The sequence below is a fragment of the Pituophis catenifer genome, unplaced genomic scaffold (assembly GCF_029215685.1).
Source record: "Pituophis catenifer annectens isolate HBS135680 unplaced genomic scaffold, rPitCat1.0.hap2 SCAF_2, whole genome shotgun sequence".
Classification (NCBI taxonomy): Eukaryota; Metazoa; Chordata; class Lepidosauria; order Squamata; family Colubridae; genus Pituophis; species Pituophis catenifer.
The window spans coordinates 25353304-25375864 of NW_027256882.1; the positions used below are offsets into that span (position 1 = coordinate 25353304).

Here is a 22561-nt window from a genome sequence, read left to right on the forward strand (position 1 = left end):
GGTTCTTTATTATCACTAGGTTCTAATACTAAGCAAAAATCTAGTGTACTTTTCAGATATCTTAAAATTCTTTTAACAGCTTCCCAGTGATACATTGTTGGTTTGCTGACGTGTCTGGATAATAAATTGAGTGGTAAGGCGATATCTGGTCTAGTCCAATTAGATATATAAAGAAGTGAACCTATGATTGATCTATAAAACGTGTTATCCTTGAATTCAGGGGAAGATTCATCAGTATTTCTAAGAAAATCAGTTTGCATAGGGGTATCACAGGGTTTGGCATTGTTTAAATTGCATTTTTTTAAAAGTTCTATAATCTTATCTCTCTGAGTAAGTTTGAATCCCCTTCTAGTCTTATTAATTTGAACACCAAGATATTTGTTCACTTTACCTAGAGATTTCAACGAGAAATGTTCATTTAACTTATTTACAAAAGTTTCTCTTCTCTCTTTGTGTTTTCCTATATATAAAATGTCATCTACATAAATCAACACAAATTCAATGTGATCATCACCCTTTTTGACAAAGAAACAGTTATCAGCAGTGGTAGCGTTGAAATCCATGGTCTTAAGTACTTTTACTAAACAATCATACCATCTTTTACCAGATTGTTTTAATCCGTATAAACTCTTGTTCAACAACCAAATTTCATTTTTGTTGGTGTATTGACTGTGAGGTGCTCTTACGTATATTTCCTTATCTAGTTTTGCGTGTAGATACGCAGTCTGTATGTCATATTGAAATACATCAAGATTGAGTGCTGATGCTACCACTAGAGCTGTTTTGACACTCTCTGTTCTTACAGTGGGGGAATACGTTTCAGTATAGTCCTCCGGATATTTCTGTGCATAACCTTGTGCAACTAATCTAGCTTTATATAGAGTATTGCCTCCTTCTAAGTTCTTAATTTTATATATCCACCTGGTACCAATAATTGTTTTATCTTTAGGTGCAATTGCAGGTGTAAATACATTTAATCCCTGTAAACTTTCCATCTCCTTTTTCATAGCTAATTCCCATTTTTCTTTTTCTTCACGAGGGAGTTTTAACACTTCCTCATAAGTATTAGGTGTTATTGGCTCACCATCCATATGCATTATGTAATCTCTGTATTTATTTGGCATTTGATTTCTGTTGTTTCTAATGACTCTTTCAGGTTTGCTATTGTTATCATGCAAATATCTTGCTTCTTTTTTTGTTAGAGTGTCTGTCTTTATTTTGTGTTGGCTATTTGTCCAAGTTTTGGTTTTGCTTTTATATTTGTTGATATTCTGTTTTTCTATGGTTCCTTTCTCATGAGATTTTGTATCTTTACATTTATTTGGAAATATTTCATTAAGATGTAATTTAGACCAGTTGGCCTGTTCATGGAACACAGCTGTTCTGGAAACTATAAATTTGTTATTATTATCAATGAATCTGTACCCTTTGGTGCCAGTTTCATATCCCATAAATCTGAGTCTTCTGGATACGTTTTCTCCCTTTCTTCTCAACTGCTTAGGTATGTGTACGTCTGCAGTGACTCCAAATATGTGCATGTGTGCTAATTTTGGTTTCCTATTATACATCACTTCATATGGTGTCTTATTTACAATACTGGACCAGGTTCTATTTTGTGTGTAATTTGAATAATGTAAGGCTTCTGACCAAAATTGTTTGCTTAAGCCAGCATCCTCCAATGTGCATCTAATCATGGTTTGTAATGTGGAATTCTTTCTCTCTGCAATCCCGTTCTGAAACGCAGAAAATGGACTAGACGTGTAATGTAGCATTCCTCTATCCTTTAACCATTGGGAGAATTCTTTAGACATGAATTCACATCCCCTATCTGTCATAATTTGTTTTATTCTGATATTGTGTTGTGTTTCTATGCGTTTGTAAAATTCCTTAAATTTTTGAAAGGTTTCATCTTTGTGTTTTAATGTATAAACAAACCCATAACGGCTATAATCGTCTACTATTGTCAGGAAGTAACGTTTTCTATAGGTGATTGATGGAGTTAATGGGCCAACTAAGTCCATGTGTACTAAGTCAAAAATTTTGTTAGTTGATCTAGTAGATTTTCTTGGCCTGGGACTAGTTTTTAGTTTTGTAGATTTACATACTGAGCATTCCAAATAGTTTTCACAATTTTTTATTTTGACACCTTCTGCGTGTTCAGTCATTTTTTGTACTACAGGAAAACTGGCATGTCCTAACTTCCTATGTAAGATGTGAGCACACTCATCATGAATTGGTTTACCTATTTTTGGTTTTTTTTCGTTGTGTGCATCTGCGTGATCATGAGATATTTTACATTCATCATTGTCACTGTTACTAATATTTTCATCATCTGCTTCAATATAATCTTCCATATTTGAATCAATGTTATGCAACCATTTTTCCTTCGTTATCAGATAAGGTAGGCCTCCTTTAATCATCACAGTGCCTATATTTATTTTATTCTTCTCCAAAGTCGCTTTTCCCTTTGAGAAAACTATATTAATGTCAGAATCTCTACTTAGTTTTATGGCACTTAGTATGTTATGAGGTATTTCAGGTATTAACAATACCCCCTCTATTTTTCCTAGACCAGGCAAGGTTACATTTCCTCTGCCTAATACTTGAACCTTTTCTTGGTTAGCTACCTTTATTACAATTTTATCTTCTGTAAATGAAGACAATATATTTTTGTTATTAGTGGTGTGATTAGTTGCTCCAGAATCAATAAGCCAATTATTGTTCTCATTTTGCTGTATTTTAGTGTTGTCTTGTTTATTTAATCCATTCAGTGAACCAGATTTTCTATCCTTTGAATTATCTCTGCCTCCTCTATTCTCTTTGTAATTTGGTGGGCTTCTATATCTATATCTATCTATGGAAGACTGTCTATAATTGTATTTGTTCCTATATTCTGACCTATGTCTTTCCCTTGAAATTTTGGGACAATCTCTTCTATTGTGTTCCCTGGATCCACAATTGTGACATTTAAATGTTTCATTATATTTTTCTTGGAAAGCTACTTTCTTATAAGGTTTGTGTTCTGTGTGATTGCTAGAACGATTTCTTCTTGAATTGTCTTCTGCTATCAATTTATTGGATAGACTTTCTATGGATAAATATCCTAGATTGATAGTGTCTAAATGTGACATAAAACTGTCCCATGATGAATCAAGTGAGTTGATAATAACACTTTTCATTGTTTGGTCTGAAATCACCTCCCCCCTCAAATGCAGCTCAGCTCTTATTTTGTTTAAAGATATTAAATGCTCACTTATGGAAACCCCTGGTTTCACTCTAGATGAAAAGAAATCCTTAGACATTCTTGTGGTGGTAGCCACACTATCGCTGTGAAACAAATTAAACATGCATTGAATGATTTCTGAAACAGTCAGATTAGGTTTGATGCTATGATACATTGCAGGAGACACACTAGATATTATTAAGAAAAATGCTCTATGGTGTAAACAATCTATTTTTAAAGTCCAAGGTCTTTTTGGGGGACTAGTGATAAAAAATAGTAAATTTTCTTTCATAAAGACAACCTGGAGCTGTTGATACCATTCTTGCAAATTAATGCCATCAACCCTTAGTTTTGGGAAGTCACTGGGTAAATTTCCGACATTATTTTGTCCATTACTTACGACCTGGGGTAGTCCGTGGTCTCGCAAGTGTAGAAAATTGCAAAACGGCATGGGGATGCTCGCAACGAGTCTGCGTGGTTCTCTCGCCAGTTCATGTCTTCCCGGACCGTCTGCGTAGTTTCGCGCATGCGCGTTGTCCATTTCTTCTTTGGAGTCGTCGTGGAAGGTTCTCTCCATTGCGGCTCGCTCGCTCCGCTCTGCTTCAGACGAGTCGGTCTCTGGTTCGACCTTGGGAGTTCTGACGGCGGCGGCTGCTCTTCTCTTTCTTCTGGGGGCGTTGGCACCTGCCTCGGTCTGTGGTGTAGGGCGGAATCGACAAGGCTCTCTGGGTTCGGGCGTCGTCGCTCTCGAAGTCAGGATGGGAGCGGGCAGGTCCTGAGGCATCGGCTTGCTCGCTCGCTTCTTCGGTGTCTCTTTGGTAATTTTTAGTTTTGGCCCAAATGCAGCAAAAAGTGTTTTCATTGCTGATTTTATTTGAGATTTTGTTGAGTCATCTTCACTTTCTGATTCTGATTCTTCTGAGGAGTTCGAATCTTCTTTTTCATTTTCGTTGTCTGATAACGTTTTTCGCGCCAGAAATTTTGAATTGAGCATTTTGATTGGCTCTGCTTCGCTCACCTTGGAGGCCTGTTGAAACCAAGATGGCTGCCATTCAAAATTTCGCGCGGGATCACTGTTTTTCTTCTTCGTAATGACTTTCTCTGCAGTCATATCACTCACTGTTTTTGGGTCTTTAGACTTCTCATTAGTGATGTTTTTCTCTCTCGCTGCTCCGCTGTTCTTCAGCATTTCTTGGAGGTTCGCGATGAGGCTTTCATCATTCTTCTGGCTTTTTAATAGTTTTAATATCTCTGACCTGAGTTCGTTATTCTCTATTTCGATTTCCTCCTGGTCATCATTTTCGTCTATTATTTCTTCGTCTTCAGTGGTGTATTCTTCGGATTCTCTCGAAATTGCGTTTGTGGATTCGTTGATTATTTCTTGTTCTGTTTCCATTTCTTTGCTGTAGGCCCTGGTGTTGGGCCTATCTTTCTTAGACATTTTTTAAGTTTTTTTATTGAGTCAATTAACCATCCTCTGCTACCAGCTTGTTGCAATATTTTCAGGATCAGACTCAATAAAATTAGTGAGAGTTAAAGGTTTAAATATACTTCCTTTTATTTACAATAGGCATTCTATATTCACTGAATATTCACAGATAGAAGCAGGGAAAAGGGTGTAGGTGGCTCCTTATATATACAATGGGTGGAGCTATAAGTGGGAGTGGTGAATTATGAATACATTAAGAAGTGAAGAATAAGTTAACCCCTGATACCCCATTCATATACTATTTACACATTAGAGAATAAGGCATTTACATCTGACAATCTTGTTCTATTACTTTTGGTTGACTTATGTTGAATTCCCAGACAGGTAGTTCTCAATTTAGAACTATTCATCTACTGACTGTTCGAAGTTACAATGGTACTAAAAAGTGTGTCTTACAACCATTTTTCACACTTATGACTGTTGAAACATGGTCACATGATTTACATATGGATGTTTGTAACTGACTCACATTTATGACGGTTGCAATGTCCCAGGGTCACGTGATCAACTTTTGCGACCTTCTGACAAGCAAAATCAAGGAGGAAGCTTGATTCACTTAACAACCAGGTTGCTAATTTAACAATTGCACTGATTCACTTAAAAAATCTGACAAGAGGAGTCATAAAATGGGGCCAACTTACTTAACAAATTTCTGACTTGGCAACGTTAATTCTTGGCTCAGTTACATCTTACAGTTAGAACAAAACAATATTTAATAAAGTCTCACAAATAAACATGCCATTGCTGAGGAAAAAATGCTTGAAAAAGGTGTTTTTGAACATGCATTTGATGGGCTTCCCCTCATTCTGGCTTATTTTGTGAAAGAGGAATTCTTCATTTTTTGTGGAGTTAGGCGAACCGGCTGAATAGCATGCCTCGCCCCTCCCCTCCTCACCTGGCCGCTCACCTTGCCACCTGGCCACTTGCCTCGCTTCCCAGAAGTAGCAGCTCTTTCTCCGGTCCTTTAAGGCTAGCCCCTCTGATCAGAGAACACCAGTAATTTCAAGTGTGTTTTCTTTAGGACTGAGGGCAATTCTCATTTAAAATGAGCTTTCCTGTTGAATTTAGTTTTGAAAATTTACATTGACTGTATTTTCTAAAATAACATTTGGGCAATTAATAGTTTTTGCCTGGAAGGCATAAATGATATCAAATCAAATCTTTATTATGGCCTTTGGACCCTAATAAAGAATATTAGTATTTGGATTGTGACATTTTTCCAGCAAATGACTAAATGCAAAAATTTGAGTCAGCTCAGAAAGAACATTTAAAAAGATTCTTTGGGTAAAGAGTGTCTCCTGAACAAGTTTTATAACTGTAAACATTGAGTCAGTGACAGGGGTGAAATGCTCCCAGTTCGGACCGGATCACCCGATCTGGTAGCGATGGCAGGGGGTGGTTCGGAGAACTGGTAGCAAAAATCCCTGCGTGCCCCCCCCCCCACCATGCCCAGCTGAGCCGCACGATCATCAGAGGCTTTATTTTTTTACTTTTAAAAGCATTTTTTCTACAACCTCTTCCGATGAAAAAATGCTTTTAAAAGTAAAAAAAAAAAGCCTCTGATGATTGTGCGGCTCAGCTGGGATCATCAGAGGCTTTTCAAAGCATTTTTTTCTGCAACCTCTTGGCCAAATAGGTGGTAAAAAAAATGCTTTGAAAAGTCCCAGCTGAATTCCCTGATCGGCAGAGAGGCTTTTCAAAGCATTAGAAAAAATACTTTGAAAAGTTTAAAAAAATTTAAAAAGTTGGCCACGCCCACCCAGTCACATTACCCCACTACCACCAAGCCATGCCCACAGAATCGGTAGTAACAAATTTTACATTTCACCCCTGGTCAGTGATAGTCTATTTCCTCCAGGCAGAAGTGTATTTGTGCCATTACAAATTCATTTGTTATTACCATAATCTGTATCTAGGTTTCAATCTTTTATTTAGGATATAGAGTCACCTTGTTTTATTTTGCTTAACTCCTCGTCCGGGCAGAATTATGCATAACCCTATATGAATAACAAAGATTGCAGGTCAAAGTAAATTGTAGGTTTTTATTTAAAGCATGTATGCATTTGCCTTATGCAGATTCTTACTCCTTTCCAAGTGATTTTTAAGTAAAGGAATTAATCATAATCACACCCAGCAAAGATATTCCATAGAAATCCCAAAGATGATGGATGGATGATGATGGGTACACATTCATGGAAATTTAAGAGATTGCCTCTCCTCAAAGAAGTGTAATTAAAATTTAATATTGGAACACCGTGAAAAACCAAATGAATTATTTAAAAATAAACTGAATTTCAGTTTATACTGAATAATAAAATCTCATTAAACAGTTGCAGGAATCAGCTCCATCATATTTGTTGCTTCTTTATTGTGATTGCTTGGGTTAGATTGGAGAAATGTTACTGTCAATTCACTAAGGAGGAATGCCCCCACATTTCCACACAATAACACGTGAGGCTGATCAGCAATTATAGGGAGCATTTCAGTACATTTATATAACTAAAGGTGGTGTAATACATTGCTGGATCTAAGAGGTTTATAGTATGGCAGAGCACATGCTATGAAATAAATGAAAGTAGCACCAAATATTGGTTTGTTTATTCCAAGTCCTTTTATATATCAGGAGGATGCAGATAATAAAGTCGAAAAAAGATGAACATTTTTACAGAACTATAGATATGTTGAGGCGAGCGGCTGGGCAAGGAGAGGCTGGATGACATGAGTGATGTTGACTTGGCCACGCCCACCCAGTCACGCCTACCCAGCTGGTCATTAGGGCAGTGAACCAGTTGTAAATTATTTGAATCCCACCACTGAAATAGTATATATTATATGGACAATAATATATAGTATAATAGTATATTAATAATAGTATATTATAGAGAATATTGTATAGTACAAATATACTAAAAATCTATTATAGGAAATCAAGCATAGAAAGAACTTACATATTGTTTGTATGTTTAATACACTATAGATCTAGTACAAGACAAAAAACAAAAAAAGAATTTGCACATTTGTTTCATTTTTGTATCTTGGATATTTTTTCAGAATAAAACATCTCCACAATCCTTATCGGGCGACAAAATTTAAATTCCCTAGAATCCAGTACTTTTGATAGATGTTTCAGATGAAGTCAATCAAACTGGGTATGGTTTAAAAAGAACCTCTGACAAAGGGACTCATTAAGCACTGTGTATGAAAACAAATCTTAGCTGCTAAAGGAAGGGAATTTGGCCTTCACAGACTGCAAGACTTTGTAAGCAACAAACATCCTGGGTGCAGCAATCAGACCTCTCACTGAAGTCTTCCTCAGGCAAGCAGGGATGGAAGAAGTAGAACAGCCAAAAAAAGGACTCGGTCAAGATACTTGGGCAAATATCAGAACAAAAATATTGAGATAACCTCTAATAATGTTATGGGATTTTTTTTAAACCTAAAAGATAGTTGAAGAATAATGTGATACTTGTGTCTGATACTTTGGAATATTTGAAACAATACTTATTTATTTATTAAACTTATATTGCTGTCTATTCGCCCATGGCGACTCAAGGCGGTTTACAGAATATAAAAACATTTAAAAAACAGTAAATCTAATAAAAAATCAAATACATTAATGTAATAAAATCACTCCCCACTCCAGCAAACGGCCGATCACACAAGCCATTTAATGGGCTCCATCCTGCTCTGGGTTCCCCAGGCCCGCTAGGAGAACCAGGTCTTAAGTGCCTTCCGGAAGAGAATTAGAGTGGGGGGCCGTTCTAATCTCTGGGGGAATGATGTTCCAGAGAGGGAGCCACCACTGAGAAGGCCCTTTTTCTAGGTCCCACCAGGTGTATCTCACTCGGGGATGGGACCCGCAGCATTCCCTGCCTCCCCACTCTGATGGGTCGGATAGATATGACCAGCAAGAGACGGTCCCTCAAATAACCTGGTCCCAGGTCATGAAAGGCTTTAAAGGAGACAACCAACACCTTTAATTGCACCCGGAAGCAAATCGGCAACCAGTGCAGCTCCTGCAGGGGAGGTGATACATGTGCACACTGGGATCTGCACCAAATCATGCAGCCCACTGCATTTTGCACCAACTGGAGCTTCCGGATGCTCTTCAAGGGCAGCCACATGTAGAGCGTGTTGCAATAGTCAAGACAGGAAATGTCTAAGGCATGAGTGACTGTGAGTAGGGATTGCCGGTCCAGGAAAGAGTGTAACTGGCGCACAACTCGCAGTTGTACGAAGACCCTCCTGGCCGCGACCATCACCTGCTCTTTGAGTAGGAGTCGTTGAGTCCAGGAGAATCCCCAGATTACACACAGGGTCTGTTTGGGGTAGTGCCACCCCATCCAAGACCAAAGATGGCAATTCTCCCTGAGCCAAAGAACCCCAAACCCAGAGCCACTCGGTCTTGCCAGGGTTTAGTTTCAACCCATCACTCCCCATCCAACCCCTAACAGCCTCCAGGCACTGCGAGAAAGACACGGCGTCACTTAACTCACCATAGGCTGGTGGTGAAAAACAGTCAGTATAATGAAAAACAATCCAGAATATTTGTACATGCAAAAAAAGGCCTTTGAATTATTTGAACTTGGAAAATCCACAAGCAGGATTCGGGATCCACCTTGTTCTGGTTTGCACTAGAAAGGCAATTTATGGATGCACATCTAAGGACTCCAATTTATTTGGATTTTTACTCAAATGGTCCTTGCATGAGATTTTAGACAACTATAGGAAGTCTTCAATTTACAACAGTTCATTTAGCGATTGTTCAAAGTTACACAGCACTGAAAAAAAATGATTTATGACCATTTTTCACACTTATCACCGTTTTAGAATCCCCATGATCACCTGAGAAAACTTCAAATGTTTGACAACTGACTCATATTTATGGCAGTTGCAGTGTCCCAGGGTTGTGTGATCACTTTCCGTGACCTTCTGACAAGCAAAAACAATGGGGAAGCTAGAGTCACTTAACAAGTTTTACTAAGTTACCCAGAGGGTTCACTTAACAAATGTGGCAAGAAAAATAGTAAAATGGGGCAAAAGTCACTTAACAACTATCTTGCTTAGCAACAGAAATTTTGGGATGAATTGCAGTCACAAACTTGAGGACTACCTGCATTTCCTCCGCCACCCCCCGTCGCAGGGGTGTGGAACCAGTAAGATGGTTCCGCCCCAGGCGCCTGATGGAACCCGAAAGTTTCCTGATGGAGCTTGGGTCATTTCCCGCCTCCTTAGCCCACGATTCATCTGAGTCCCTTGTCGCAGCCTGGGAACAGGCTGCGGTGGGGGCCTTGGATCGAATCGCGCCTTTGCGGCCTCTGATCCGACGCAGATCCCGGGCGGCTCCTTGGTTTACCGTGGAGCTCAGGGAAATGAAGCGTCGGAAAAGACGCCTGGAGGGTGGTTGGAGATCCTCCCGATCCGAGTCCGACCGAACACAACTAAGAACCCATATTAGGTCTTATCTTGTGGCGATGGAAGTGGCGAAACGTAACTATTTCGCCACTCTCATTGCATCTGCAGAAAATCGCCCAGCAGCCCTGTTTAGAGTGACCCGCTCCCTCCTTAATCAGGGAGTGAGGGAGGACCCCTTACAGGGCCGTGCTGAGGATTTTGCACAGTTTCTGCAAGATAAAATCACTCAGATTCGGACCGGGTTGGACTCCGACTGGACAGAGTCCGTTGAGGTGACAGGGCCTAGTCTCGGTGGAGTCATCTGGGTTGAGTTTGAGCCTGTTTCATTGGATGACGTGGACAGGATTATGGGTAGGTTGGGGTCTTCCACATGTTTACTGGACCCTTGTCCCTCCTGGCTTGTTTCGGCAGCCCGGGAGGTGACTGGAGACTGGATCCAGGCTATTGTCAACGCTTCACTAAAGGAAGGGGTCTTTCCCACTGCGCTTAAAGAGGCGGTGGTTCGACCCCTCCTTAAGAAGCCTAACCTGGATCCTGACGTACTTAACAACTACCGTCCAGTCTCCAACCTTCGCTTTTTAGCTAAGGTTGTTGAGTCCGTGGTGGCACAGCAATTCCCTCAATTCCTGGAGGAAACTGACTACCTGGATCCTTACCAATCTGGTTTCAGGCGTGGCCACAGCACGGAAACGGCATTGGTCGCCCTAGTAAATGATCTCTGGCGGGCCAGGGATGGGGGTTGCTCCTCCATCCTGGTCCTTCTTGACCTCTCAGCGGCATTCGATACCATCGACCATGGTATCCTGCTGCAGCGGCTCAGGGGGATAGGGTTAGGAGGCACTGTTTTACAGTGGTTCTCCTCCTATCTCTCGGGCCGTCTGCAGTCTGTTTGGGCGGGGGGTCAGGGATCCTCCCAGAGGCCTCTCACTTGTGGGGTGCCTCAGGGATCGGTTCTCTCCCCTCTGCTCTTTAATATCTATATGAAACCGCTGGGTGAGATCATCCGTGGTTTTGGGGTGAGGTATCATCAATATGCTGATGATACCCAGCTTTACATCTCCACCCCTGACCACCCTAGGGATGCCCTTTCCGTGATGTCCCACTGCCTGGAAGCGGTGCGGGTTTGGATGGGGAGGAACAGGCTTAGACTCAACCCTTCCAAGACTGAGTGGCTGTGGATGCCGGCATCCCGGGATCTGGAGGTTCCATCCTTAATGATCGGAGGTGAAACCCTTGCTCCCTCCGACAGGGTCCGCAACTTGGGTGTCCTCCTGGATTCTCGGCTGTCTTTAGATGACCATCTGACGGCCGTAACCAGGGGGGCCTTCGCACAGGTCCGTCTTGTGCGCCAGTTGCGCCCGTTCCTAGACCGGGATGCCCTCGCCACGGTCACTCACGCCCTTGTTACCTCTAGGTTGGACTACTGTAACACCCTCTACATGGGGCTGCCCTTGGGATGTGTCCGGAGGCTTCAGCTAGTCCAAAATGCAGCCGCGCGGGTAGTTACGGGGGCGTCTAGATACTCCCGTGTAACACCTCTCCTGCGTGAGCTGCACTGGCTACCGGTGGCACTCCGGATACATTTCAAGGTGCTGGTGCTCACCTATAAAGCCCTTCATGGCTTAGGCCCGGGGTACTTGCAGGACCATCTCCAGCCGTTCTCCCATCGTCCTGTCCGCTCTCACAGAGTCGGCCTCCTCAGGGTGCCGTCGGCCAAACAATGTCGGCTGACGACCCCCAGGGGGAGGGCGTTCTCTGTGGGAGCCCCGACCCTCTGGAATGGATTGCCCACTGAGCTCAGGACAGCCCCCGACCTTCTTTCCTTCCGTCGCGAGCTGAAGACGTGGCTCTTCCGCCAATTAAACTGATCCGGTTGGGGGTACACTGGTATAATTTTAAATCGTTTTTAATTGGGTTACTGATTTTAATTTGGTATTGTATTGTGATTTGTATTGAAGTTGTCATTTTGTAAGCCGCCTTGAGTCCCTAGGGAGAAAGGCGGCATATAAATCGCAATAAATAAATAAATAAATAAAATAAATAAATTTCTATTGAAGCGCTTCTCAAATTTCCTTTATCCATAGGGTGGTCATCCTTCTATGGCAAGTAAAAGTGTTACTTCTTGCAAATCTCTTTCCTCACTTCATGCATTCATATGGTTTCTTCTCCTGTATGGATTCTTTTATGGGAAGTGAGGTCACAAGTCCTTCTAAAGCCTTCTCCACAGTGCACACATTTATATGGCCTCTCACCTGTGTGGATCCTTTTATGGGAATTAAGACTACTGCTACTAGTAAAGGTCTTTCCACACTCCATGCATTGATACGGTCTTTCTCCTGTATGGATTCTTTTATGGGTGGTAAGAGCAGAATTCCACCTAAAGCCTTTTCCACATTCAACACATTTATATGGCTTTTCTCCTGAGTGGATCTTCTTGTGGGAATCAAGATGTCTGCTGCAACTAAAGCTCTTTCCACACTCCATGCATTGATAAGGTTTTTCTCCTTTGTGATTCCTTTGATGTCTTATGAGAGAGTCATAATAACAGAAGGTTTTTCCACATTCCATGCATTGATATGGCTTCTCCTCTGTATGGATAGTTTTATGGTGAATCAGAGCGTATTTCCTACTAAAGCTTTTTCCACACTCCATGCATTGATATGGCTTCTCTCCTGTGTGGGTCTTCTTGTGGGAATTAAGACTACTGGTAGAAGTAAGGATCTTTCCACAGTCCTTACATTGATATGGTTTCTCTTCTGTGTGCATCCTCTTATGTGAATTGAGATTACTACTGCAAGTAAAGGTCTTTCCACACTCCATGCATTGATATGGTCTTTCCCCTTTGTGAATCATTTGATGGAGTATAAGAGAACGATTGTAACAGAAGCTCTTTCCGCACTCCACACAACGATATGGCTTCTCTATTATGTGGATCATCTTATGAGTCTTAAGATGACTGATACAAGTAAAGCTCTTTTCACACACCATGCATTTATAAGGTCTTTCTCCTTTGTGATTCATTTGATGCATTATAAAAGACTTAGAATAACAGAAGGTCTTTCCACACTCCATGCATTGGTACGGTTTCTCTCCTGTGTGGATCCTCTTATGGGAGGTAAGATGACTACTCTTGCTAAAACCCTTTCCACACTCTAGGCATTGATATGGCTTCTCTCCTGTGTGATTCCTATGATGAATTAAAAGAGAGTAATTATGAGAGAAGGTCTTTCCACATTCCTTGCATTGATATGGCTTCTCTCCTGTGTGAATCCTCTTATGGGAATTAAGACAACCACTAGAAATAAAGTTCTTTCCACACTCCATGCATTGATATGGTTTCTCTCCTGTGTGGATCCTCTTATGGTAACTGAGACTACTGCTACAAGTAAAGGTCTTTCCACATTCCTTGCATTGATATGGTTTCTCTCCTGTGTGGATCCTCTTATGGGAATTGAGACCACTCCTAGAAATAAAGTTCTTTCCACACTCCATGCATTGATATGGTTTCTCTCCTGTGTGGATCCCCATATGGGAATTGAGACCACTACTACAAGTAAAGCTCTTTCCACATTCCATACATTTATAAGGTCTTTCTCCTTTGTGATTCCTTTGATGTCTTATAAGAGACCTATAATAAGAGAAGGTCTTTCCACATTCCATGCATTGATATGGCTTCTCCTCTGTATGGACAGTTTTATGGTGAATCAAAACTCTTTTCCTGCTAAAGCTCTCCATGCATTGATATAATTTTCCTTTCCCCTCTTTTGAATGGATCGCTTGGCATTCCTTCTTGCAATTCTTATTCTCCTGCCCATTATAGCCTTAAAAAAGGAAAATGAAAATTATAGCAAGAATAGTGGAACAATCAAACCCTTTCTTATGAATTTTAGTCAAATAATCATCAATATATTTTGCCTGCTTTGTTGGCAAATATGATTCCAAACCAAGACTTTAGCAAGGACTCACTTCCAAATGTATCCCTACTGATATTCATATAACCAGATTGGATCACATCACTATGAATATAAGACACAACCCTGATCTTTGACGTGGAACTATTACATGGTGCCACAAGCTCCTGAAGTCCATTGGACACGGTATCATGCTGAGTCAACAACATACCTACCAGCTCCCCAACTTCATTGGAAGTCTCATCCCCACTTGTCTGCAGAGCAGAATCTTTGAAAGCCAAGGGGAATTTCTGGATGGCAATAGCCCCCACCCTCAATTAGGCTGAGGGCAAACTTGGTACACAAGTGGGCACATCTCATAGAAGGGACATCCTACTCAGGACCCATCCAGTTTTGGTTATAGCAGCTTAGGGTCATCGGGGACCTAGAGCAGAGGTTCAGGAGTAAATACCAAACCCTGGTATTCAGGACCTTGCTCAAGAGAGGCCACCCCATCTCTATGTGCAGCCTAATGCTCAGACTGTTGCTAATATCTTCTGTGGCATGGAAATGAATATTTTGTATTTTATGAGCAGAAAAGATTTAAAAAAAATTTCTTTATGTAAAAAGGAGAGGATATGCCAGTGATGGCTAAGCTTTTTGCCATCACGTGCCAAAAGCGGGGGGAGCGCAAAGGAGTCACACGCACGCATGCCCACATCCATAATTCTATGTGTCCCGCCCCCGCCCCCGTGCTCCCCCCTGCTTTTGGCATGTGATGGCATGGTGGGCCCAGTAGGCCCGTTTTTTGCTCTCCCCAGGCTCCAGAGCCTTTCTAGGAGCCTGGGGAGGGCAAAAACGGCCTCCCCCACCCCCACACTAGAGGCCCTCCGGAGTCAAGAAACAGTGTTTTCCTGACTTCTAGTTGGCCCAGAAGGCCCGAAAATCAGCTGGCTGGCACACACGTGTGCCGGAGCTGAGCTCGCATGCCCACTGATATGGCTCCATGTGCCACTTGTGGCACCCGTGCCATAGGTTCGCCATCACGGGGATATGCAGTTTTCTAAGTTTTCTTTCAATAAATTTCCTTAAAGTCAGTTAGGTCAAATGGTTAAGGCACCAGGCTAGAAACTAGATCAGTTAGTTCTAGATCATCCTTTAGGGATGAATGGTGGCTGGGTGACTTTGGGCCAGTCTCTCTCAGCTCAACCCATGTCACAAGGTTCTTGTTGTAGGGAAAACAGCAGGAGGAAGGAATATTGGGTTTGTCCACTGCTTTTATTATTTCCAAAAAAATAAAGGCAGGATACAAATAAATGATTTTTTAGATCACTTATTTCACTTAATCTATTTTTTAATAACGTCTAAGCTCCCCCACCCCATGATTTTTCTATGTTTCTGAGCACAGATAGGGATTCTTACCCAGAGAAGCCAGATTTCTGGAATTCTCCAGCATGACTTCTCCATGAAGTGCTTTTTGATCAGAGTCCAGTTGAGACCACTCCTCCTTGGAGAAATGCACAGCCACTTCCTCAAAAGACACAACATCCTAAAGAAGGGAACAAGTTTTCATTTTAATAGATAATCCCAAGAATAATTTGAGAGTTTTCTTTTACCAATTGAAGGAGAGAGATCCAGTGATCAAAATGGGCATCTTGTACAGAACTCAAAATGAGATCTCACCACTTTCGACTGATGGCACAACTGAAGCACATTAGATCATGTTGGAAGTATTTGGAATGCCTTTCAGTGTAGCCAATAAAAATATTTTTCTTGGTCAATTCGTAGTTGGGTCTTAAATTCACTAGTTATCAGTGGCTCCAATTCTTCCTAGGGTGGGCAATGCCAAATACTGGCAAAACCTACTTGACATTTTTGCCCTTTATTACTTACTTACTTTACTTTATCCACTGAGGGGCAAATGTAACCCAACTCCACACCTTCAAGAAGGTGTTGGAAGAGCTTGTAACAGCATATTTCTATGGAGATTCTCAATCACCAGGTCATGGTTGTCCCAAAGATACTTTTGAAAAGGCAAAAAAAAAAAAAAGTATTTTTTTCTAATGGTATGTGTGAATGACCCTGGGAGAAAGAGACGAAACAGTCTGGTCAACGAAATCTGACTGTGAAGCAGGAGGGGTGGAGAAAGTGCCTCACGATAGAATCCCTCAGAAGAGAAAGATACGCTAAGGTAAATATGAATTATGAATCTAGTTTCAGATTCGTATTGCTTGGAAGCAGAGATTTATTACATTGAACTCCAGAACAAAATGAAACCTTTTCTGATGCTTCTCCTCTTTACCTGAAGTAGTGGTTCAGCCAATCCTTCAGCTCCACCACAAAGATGAAGTGATTCAAAAAATTCCAAGGACAGCTTTGTACTCTCTGTGAGAAAGAGAAAAATGGTGGAAGCAGAATTGTTAAAGAGAGAGATTTCAATCAAGAGGAGCAGAAGAATCAGATAAATGTTGAAATTTCACATCACACAGAAATACCTTTTCTTACCTGGAGTTGTGTCCTGGCTTTGATCTTTGTGTAAGGTCTCCCTGAACAGCAGCTCTTGAGAAGATCTGAATAAATCTTTCCTCCCCTTGGGATACTCAGTCACAGCTTCCAAGGATTTCTGGACATGATGTGATATGAGAAACAAAGAAAGAGCACTAAGGAATTATCATAGTGCACTTTTAAACCAGCAGATCCCACTGTCCATTTGCAAAAGTTGAAAGAGAATGGAAGAATTGCCCCAAACACATCCTCTGGAAGAAAAAGGGAACAACTGTCCTTAGGTATTAATAATCCCAGAAAACACTACCAAAAAGGAATTGACAAATTCAGAGAGATTCTCTTTACACCTGAAATGATTACATTCTCACACCTGCATCTTTTCCGACTCCTGGACCAGGAGGAAGCCTTCGGCCAGGGCCACTGCCTGGGAACTGGTGTCCGCTTCACACTCTCGCACCCATTTCTCCATCTCTGGAGGAAGGACAGCCAGGAACTGCTCCAGGAGCACTAAGTCCAGCATCTGAGCCTTCGTGTGTCTTTCTGGCTGCAGCCATTGATGGCAAAGGCGGTGAAGCTGAGTGCAAACATCTCGGGGACTCTTCCCCTCCTGGAACTGCACTTTTCTGAAGTGACAGCATTGAACCTCTGAACTGTTGGCTTCCTCTTCTTGGCTCTTCTGCCCAGAACTTGCCCCATTTTCCCCACAGCTCCAAGGCTGAGTAACTGGAGGGCCTTTTCCAATTCCCGGATCTGTTGGGTGTTGTCCCTCCATCATTTCTTTAGTATTCTAATCCAGCTCCAAAATGGATGGATGGATCTCCCAAGTTTTACTAATCAGAGGAAGTCTGGCCAAATCTCGTAAAGGCCATTCAGCCCTCTTCCCACACAAGATACTTCGGACTCCAAGGGAACCAGGAAAGATTTCCAAGTTGTATATCTGAAATGGAAAACAAAAGAAACTTCCAGTAATACAGGCTGACGAACTTAATAACTGAGCATCCACAAAAACCCAAATAAGAAATTAACAATATCTGGAAAGAGGCGGGGGGGGGGGAAATATTCCTAGTTGGTATACTAACATATCTGTGTGTGGAAAAAATTCTGTAGCAACCTTCTGCATCAACTTCAATCATGGACTAAAAACTTTGGATGCATACATTTAAAATATGTTTTTGATTTCTAATTCCTACTTATTTATTCAAATAATTTTGATGGCTGCTTGCGACATTAAAAACAACCTCTGTACAATTCAGATGATCAATATTTCAGGTCACAAACAGCCACTGTGATGAGCTGCTTTCTCTATCGATTTAACAGGTAAATTAATCAATATTTGAAGGTCCAGTATAACTTTATATTGTAAGTGCTGCTACTAGATAGCAGAACCCCATTAACCTCCTGGCCCAAACCGCTATGGGTAGCTGAGATATCGTAATCAACAAACCACGATGCAATGCAAACAGAATAATACCCGGATCAATAAACCAGCTACGACCTAACATTTTGATTCAAGCATCTCCCGGAAAGAGGTTTCTCACTTTTCGCCTAATCCTGAATGACTCCGACTTTTCTGGCGGTCCCGATTTTCCTCCTGGAGGAAACGTAGCGGGACCGTAGCTTTTGATTTCTTCCCTGCCTGGCCCGTGTATGCATGCACAGGGGCGGCAGGGGAACATGGGACAAGGGGCTCCCCACTTTCCAGGACTCCGAACCTGATGAAGTTTTGCGTGTCTCCATGCACGGTCCAGCCCGTGGAAGAAAAAGTCCCTCCCCACTTACTCAACTCCGGAATCAGGTCTTGATCTCCCTCCGTGCAAGGCTTCCTTTCAAGCCTCTTGGACTGCTGGAAAGGCTCGGCCGAAGGCTCGTAGCGAGGGAGGGGCGGGGGGTGCGGAACGAGAATCGGGCACTGTAGAAAGGGCGGACGCGCTTTCAGCCTTGTTTGCAAAAAGCCCCGGGAGTCTCGGACCTGGTGAAAGAGCGCATGCTCAGTTTCCTCCTGAAGCGGGTGAGGGCCGCTGTGCCTTTCTAACGGCTACCTGGGGAGCCGCCTGGTGGATCCAGCATGCAACGCCAGATGGACCCTGCTAGGGCGAAGGGCAGATTGTCATGTTCCATGGGGGCCTGGGATGATGGGCATTGGAGTAGAAGGAAAGGCTCCCTCTGAGATTGCTTGACTGCAGCAGGCAGCAATTTCTAGGCTTTCCGTTTCTTTATGTCTAACAACTGTGTGAGAAAATCTCTGTGGAGGCTGAAAAAGGAACAGGAGCCTCTCTTTGAAGCCCAGGTTGCGTCATGTGGTTGTTGGCAATCTCAGCGCTGAAGTGAGGGAAACTAAGAGGGCTGACAGAGTCACAGGATGGGAAGTGAAGGCTTAGGAAAATTAAGATTTGTATTGATATTTTATTTCCATTATTTCAGCTGCCTTTTCAAATTCATGCCTCTGGGCAGCTAACAGAGGTTCAAAACAGCAAGTTGTGGCAGCAAAAATGGGAAGAATCCAGAAGAAACTATCTAGCTTGAAAAAGGGGCATCAAAAGGAAACAAGTTCCAAAATGGAGACAAAACTCAAACTCATGGAAGTTTTAGAAATTTTACCTCAAAATAAGGCGCCATGATGGAGAGATGAATGGTGTTTCATAGGTGACTGGAGGAAAGGTGGAATTACAAAATGAAGGAAGGCAAATCTTGAGAAGTACACACAAAGCTCAAATTCCATGAGGTAAAAAAGAAAAATGGCTTCGTTTCGGTTTTTCAGTAGGGAAGACAGCTCAGGAAATATGAGTAGGATGTTGAAAGACAATGTCAGTCAACCAGACCAAACAAAGTACCTATTTTTTTCTAGGTAAAACAGTTGAAGACTGCCATGGTTTGAAGTGTGGATTTGGAGGTGATAGTGCAAGAACAACAAAGAGATTTATCTAAATTAATGAAATAAAGAAATGGGGAAATAAAGTTAAGAAGCAGTTGAAAAAGAATGGAATTAACATCTCTCGCCAAAAACCTGGTTCTTCTCAGCCCATTTTTCTCAGTCTTCTATAATGGAGAAAATTGACATAATAGCTACAGAACCAATATTAGTGCCCTTTTACCAGTTTGATCCAGAACCATAAATGAGCACTATTTGAATAAATAGCTTTAAACTTGCCTGAGTCTCTGAAAACCCGAAGCATTCATCTCCCTCCAATCCTTCCAAATGTTTTCCTCCAAGTTTTAATTTTTTATACACTAGAATTTAAAATTGTCTCATGAATAACCATACCAGTGATATTTAATTTTATTTATATCCAAAATTGTTATTAAACTCTAATTAAAATCCAATTAACTTTAATTAAATACAATTTATTTAAATTAAATTAAATTTAGAGATTTCCTTATCTCATAGAAAGACAAATAGCAATAACTGTAACAGTTAAACGTATATACCGCTTCACAGTGCTTTACAACACTCCATAAACAGTTTACAGAATCGGTGTATTGTCCCCAACAATCTGAGTCCTCATTTTACCGGCCACAGAAGAATGGAAGGTTGAATCAACCTTCCGGGCACAATCCAACTACTGACAGTCAGCAGAAATAGCTTGCAATACTGCATTCTAACCACTGCAGCATAATGGTTCTAATGCTTCAAAAAGTGTTCTTGTACATGGATTTCAGTTCTCATTCTGGTCTCTTTTGATAGGAATTAGGTCACCCTGAAACTTTTTTCACACCATACAGAGATATGTCTGATTTTGTTCTATTGCTCTTGCTTGAATTATGTTGAATTCCCAGATAGTCATCAACTTAGAACAGTTCGTCTAGAGACCGTTCAAACTTACAATGGCAATGAAAAAGGTGAGTTATGACCATTTTCACACTTATCACCACTGAAGCATGGTAACGTGATTTACATGTGGATGTTTGACAAGTCACTCACATTTATGATGGCTGCAGTGTCCCGGGGTCACATTATTCACTTTTGCGACACTCTGACAAGCAAAGTCAATGGGGAAGCCAGATTCACTTAATAACCATGTTACTAATTTAATAATTCCACTGACTTAACAAATGTGACAAGAAGAATAAAATGGGGAAAACCTCACTTATTAAATTTCTTAGCAACATAAATTCTGGGCTCAATTGTGGTCAAAAGTTGTGGACCACCTGTAATCCTTGGTTAAGGACAGTGGTGGGTTTCCCCTGGTTCACACCGGTTCTACAGAACTGGTAGTAAAACCAGCAGGAGGCTCCGTCCACCGACCCTGATGCCACCAAAACGCTTCTGTGCATGTGCACAGCTCCATTGCAAAATGGTAGTAAAGGTAAGTAGAACCCACCCCTGGTTAAGAAATAGAATTTGGATCAGAACTTCCATCACTAAGTGATGTGGTCATAAAGTGTGACATCACAAAACCCAAGCCCAATGTTGGTAAAGTGCCAGCGCTTTATCTGCTGTCCATTAATAAAAAAGAAACATAATAGAGGAAACTCCTCTATTTAAAGACAGACCAGCATCTGTAAGAGTAAAAATATTGTTGTATAGTACTACAGTGTACATCGCTGCACAATGAGAGCTTATGCACCGGAGACAAATTTATTGTGTGCCAATAAAGAATGTGGCCAAGAAAGAATGTCATTCCATTCCATAAGTATAGTAGCAACAGTTAACAATATAGTTGCAGTAGAAATATTATATAGTATAGGTAGGAAATAGTATATAATATAGTGATAATATATTATACAGAGAACATCATATAGTATCAATATACTAAATAACTCGCATAAGAGAACAAACATAGTAAGAACGTACATGTGATTTGCCCCCCACAGAGAGGGCTCGCAATCTGGGTGTCCTCCTGGACGCACGGCTGTCTTTAGAAGAGCATATGACGGCCGTGGCCAGGGGGGCCTTTTATCAGGTTCGCCTGATCCGCCAGTTGCAGCCCTTTCTGGACCGGGGCGCCTTGCGCACGGTCACTCATGCCCTTGTCACCTCCCGGCTGGACTATTGTAATGCTCTCTACATGGGGCTCCCCTTGAAGAGCACTCGGAGGCTCCAACTGGTCCAGAATGCGGCCGCGCGGGTGGTTATGGGCGCAACTCGTTGTGCCCGCGTGACACCCCTCCTGCGCGAGCTGCACTGGCTCCCAGTGGTCTTCCGGGTGCGATTCAAGGTGTTGGTTACCACCTTTAAAGCGCTCCATGGCATAGGACCCGGGTACCTTCGAGACCGTCTTCTGCCACCAATAGCCTCCCACCGACCAGTCCGCTCCCACAGAGAGGGTCTCCTCAGGGTGCCATCAGCCAAGTTATGTCAGCTGGCGACACCCAGGGGGAGGGCCTTCTCTGTGGGAGCCCCAGCCCTGTGGAATGAACTGCCCCCGGAAATACGCAAGATCTCCGACCTCCGGGTGTTTCGTTGCGCATTGAAGACCCTGTTGTTCCGCCAGGCCGGGCTATCAACTTAATAATTTTAAATTGGGGTATTTTAAATTTTTGGGGTTTTAAATCGGCCAAATCTATTTAATTATTTTAATTTGTAATTATTGTTGTGTCTTGTGTTTTTAAATTGGCTGTACACCGCCCTGAGTCCTTCGGGAGAAGGGCGGTATAGAAATAAAATTATTATTATTATTATTATTATTATTATTATTATTATTATTATTATTATTATTATTTGTATGTTTCACTTTTGTATCTTGGATATTTTTTCAAAATAGACTTCTCCACAACTCTTATATGAGACATAAAACTTATATTGTCTAAAATCCACTTTTGATGGATCTTTTGCTCTCAAATCAATCAGATTGAGTATGGTTTAAAAAGAACCCATGACAAATTGGTGGCAGTGGTGGGATTGCTTCTGACTCATGGGACCCAGTAAGTACCATGTATGAAAACAAATGTTAGCTGCTAAAGGAAGGGATTTGGCACTCACAAACTACAAGTCATGGCAAGCAACAACCAACACTCTGGATGCAGAAATCAGACTTTTCATTCTAGCCTTCGAACGACAAGCAGGGATAGAAAGGTAGAACAGACAGAAAAAGAGCTAGG

General features: G+C 41.7%; 1 pseudogene; it reads right to left on the reverse strand.

Annotated features, from left to right (window-relative positions):
• Nucleotides 1-17312, reverse strand: part of LOC139311928 (zinc finger protein 208-like) — a 55846-nt pseudogene extending 38534 nt beyond the window's left edge.
• Between the last annotated feature and the right edge of the window lie 5249 nt (nucleotides 17313-22561).